The following is a 3619-nucleotide window of genomic DNA, read 5'->3' as shown; positions in this document are numbered from 1 at the left end:
AAAGAAAGAAAGAAAAAGAAGGAAAAAAAAAAAAAGACCCTGTCTCAGTATGCATGTCTCTTAAACCTTCCAGGAGAGCTGAAAGGAAGAAGCCATTATTCTCATCTCAGGAATATTTTCTAGTATTCTGTCTTAATGATCAACAAAGAGAATAGCCCAAGATTATATGGCATTTAGCTGTTTAAATCCTCATTACTTTAAAAAGCTGAAATTACTTCAAGTACTAAGTCCAATCATTGGATCCATAAATCATTTTTCAACAAGCATTTTGTTAGCCAAAGGGAAATACTGTGGAGAACGGAAAACCAACAACAGGGAGCTTGTCCCAAACCCACGGAAAGAAAACCCACCTGTGATGGCATGCCCCGTGCTTGTTTCCTAGGATGGCCTTGAACTTGCTGAGTCATAATATTACAATTTCGTGCTTAAACACAGCCAGAGACACAGTGGCCCACTGGCACCAGCCCATGTGGGTCTTTGAGCACTCACTGTCGAATTTGCAAGCCAAGAACAAACAACCTTTGTTAAAAATTAAAATATATAAGCTTATGATTAAGTAAATTACAACACGAACTCAATGCCTCACAACTGACTGACTTCCTGTTGCTGCTCTGATCTGGCTGAGGGGAACGAGGTCTACATGCACGGCCCAAATACCACCTCATGGCGCGCGATCTGCATGACTTTCTAAGCTCAAGTTGGCTGATGTCACTCCAGCTGCTCAAAACCAATCACAATGGGGGTATTTACACTGTAGCAATCAGCAATGCCACGCATCAGAACCCCTGCTGTGTGCAACTCAGTAGCTAAACATCCACCAGTCCACTGTGGACATCCGTGGCAGCTTTTTCTTAAGATGACTAGGAGAGAATTGAAGAACTAACCAACCTCCCAAGATTACAAGCAGACCATCAAACCAAATAGCATTGAAAAAGACCACCCAGAGGTGCCAATCAGTCAATTATTGACCCACCTGCCCACCCCCGACTTCTTTCCATCCCCTGCAGGAATTACATCTACACTGCTGCAACGTGGAAGATAAATGCAACCCTAACACACTGCCACATGAAGTCCTATAGTGCCACCCGTATGTGCATATGTGTCGGAAATGCTTTATATTCTGTAACTAAGTTAATCAAACCCAAGAGACGCACCTAAGGTACCTAAATTGACTTAGAAATGCATGCATAAGGAAGCCACGTTCTTGCGCTCCTTGGTGAAACTACATACACAGTCAGCTCTGTACGTCCACGGGTCCTGCATCCACGCAGGCCACATCCACAGATTCACTGAGATTAAAAGTATTTGGAAAAAAATCAGTTGTGTCTGTGTTGAAAATGTGCACTTTATCATTATTTCCTAAATAATACTCTAGAACTATTACAGATGCTTCACATTAGATTAGGTATCAAGTAGTCTAGAGATGATTTAAAACTATATAGGAGGATGTGTCTAACACATGCAAATGCTACTCCACAAGGGACTTGACCACCCAAGGGTTTTGGTACTCATGAGCGTCCTGCAGTCAAACCCCCAATAGTGTGAATACTGAGGGAGGCCTGTAGGTGCATGTGTGTAGCTTATTGTAAGCGCACACTCTCAGTAAAGTGGAAGCACCAGCTATATGCGTACATTTGTGTACTGATGCACATACCTACGCACATACGCGCACACACGCACAAGTTTTGTTTCTAGTTTATTTCTCTCCTCCTTAGGAAGTTAAACAGCAGAAAAGAGAAAGAAAAAAAAACCCACCATTGCCCTTTCTCAGATATGTACACATTTTATCCTTGCAATATGTCTGAAGTGATTTTATGACTAAATCCTGGGAAAATGTGAAGAATGCTTGGCTAGGAGCAAGCCTTTCCAGGAAAAACACAACGCTGCTCATGAACTGCAGCGCTTGGAGACATCTTTTCAGCATCATGTACATTTTTGTTTTAGCTGGAGACCGAATCTTGTTTGGATGTAAGTTTCCTTTGGCTTTCACAGCCAGTGTAGCTGGTTGCGGGACGCGGGCCTTGGCAGCGCTCGCTGAGGGGGACGGAGGAGGAGCTGCTCTAGCAGCACAGCACGGTCCCAGATGCCAGCCAGGGTTCAAACCTTGAGCTGTTTTCCCAACACATTAAACAGAAATAACGACAACCTGCCAAAAATCAACCCATCTGTCCCCTTGTCAGGAGGTTTGAGACCGTCAGCTGACCAACCTTGGAGCCGGGAAGCTTTTGTGAAGCCCTTGACAAAAAATTAAATGTAGCCACAAATGGTGTAAGTTCTTAGAGGTCGCCAGTGACTTTCTAATGCTCTTGAGATTAGAGGATGGAGTTTCCATTTTATCTCAGCTCTGGTGCGTGCGTGAGGATGACCTGACATGACGCGAGGCCCCATCTCCGGCATTTTCTTGGCATGAACCTTCCTAGCTATTCCAGGAAAACTGTTGGGCAGGGAGGGGGCACGAGATGCCAGTCTCTGCGAGGCCACTAAAGTGATGAGGCAGTCAGAGAAAAGCAAGCACTTCCTCAGAATTCCTAAAGAAAGAAAGAATGGAAAGAGTGGCACATTCCTCCTTTTCTTAAGTTTTCCCCCTTTGGTACGGGAGGTTGAGCATGTGGCCGTTGTACTGAACTACATCCCAGCCCACTTTTCCCGTTGAGGCGTGGTCTTGCTAAGGCACTAAGTCACTTAGGCTAGGACTGAACTTGTAGTCCTGCGTTGGCCACTGAAATGCTGAGATTACAGGCAGGCACCACCATGTCCAGGAGGGTGGTACATTCTGGGCAGAACTTTAGTTTTGCATCTTGGTTCTTGTAGCAGACATGAAGTGGAAGGGGTGAGAGTGGGGTTAACTCTGGTTCTCCGTGGGGGTGACGCTGCTCTCTAAGGGACACTGCGCAATGTCTGGACAGTTCTGGGTGTCGCGACTATGAGATGGCAGAGGCCAGGGCACTCGCATCTCACAGCGCAAGGACAGCAGGCACCCTGGGGCCTGGGCAGGGCTCTAGGGCTGCTTCTTCTGTCCACATTCACAAATGCCTACTCTTCTGTCCACATGGCCATTTGCTCCTATTCACTGATGCAAGGAATCAGCTTCTAGGCCACCTTCTGTCCCTATAGATGTCCTATGTACTGGGTTGTCGTGGCGCCTCTTTGTCCTTGCCGCAGTCCTGGCACGCTTTGGTGACCCCAGGCATGGACACCTCACACAAGAATTCTTGCTTCTGGGTCAGTAATATAGCTCAGTGGCACAGCACCCCTGGCAAACACAAGGTCCTCAGCTTGACTCTCAGTACCAAAAATAATTCCTGCTTCCTTAGCCTTTCCTACAGTGGCAATCACCACTCCCCAGGCCCAAACTTTCATTCATTCATTAAACATTCAAGCCAGGTCCCTTTCATGTCTGACTTTGTCTAAAGATATTAAGAACTACAATAGGCCAAGCATTGGCCGTGACTCATCCACATGGCTGACACTGACAAAGGTTCTACAATCTGAGGTACAGGATCTCAGAATAAATCCTGAGGGCATTTCACTGACCTTCTCAGTCCAAAAAGCTATAACTCTTGTTGCACAGGTCCTGCTTTACCTTGGTCTTAACCATCCAGTAGAAAAGTATGAAGAC

General features: G+C 46.0%; 1 protein-coding gene and 1 long non-coding RNA gene across 7 annotated transcripts in view; one reads left to right on the top strand and one right to left on the bottom strand.

Moving 5' to 3' along the window:
• The window catches only part of LOC111815872, an 11314-nt gene extending 10223 nt beyond the window's left edge, over window positions 1–1091 (top strand). The window contains exon 3 of the long non-coding RNA XR_002820490.1: window positions 1008–1091. This is a non-coding gene — a long non-coding RNA (uncharacterized LOC111815872). The remainder of the gene's footprint in view (window positions 1–1007) is intronic.
• The window catches only part of Atxn1 (ataxin 1), a 421514-nt gene that overhangs the window by 82068 nt on the left and 335827 nt on the right, over window positions 1–3619 (bottom strand). The gene's annotated exons all lie outside the window — the stretch shown is intronic.

The sequence above is a fragment of the Octodon degus genome, unplaced genomic scaffold (assembly GCF_000260255.1).
Source record: "Octodon degus isolate 3935 unplaced genomic scaffold, OctDeg1.0 scaffold00023, whole genome shotgun sequence".
NCBI lineage: Eukaryota > Metazoa > Chordata > Mammalia > Rodentia > Octodontidae > Octodon > Octodon degus.
The sequence above is the reverse complement of the archived record's forward strand: the minus strand, read 5'-3'. Positions and strand labels throughout refer to the sequence as shown.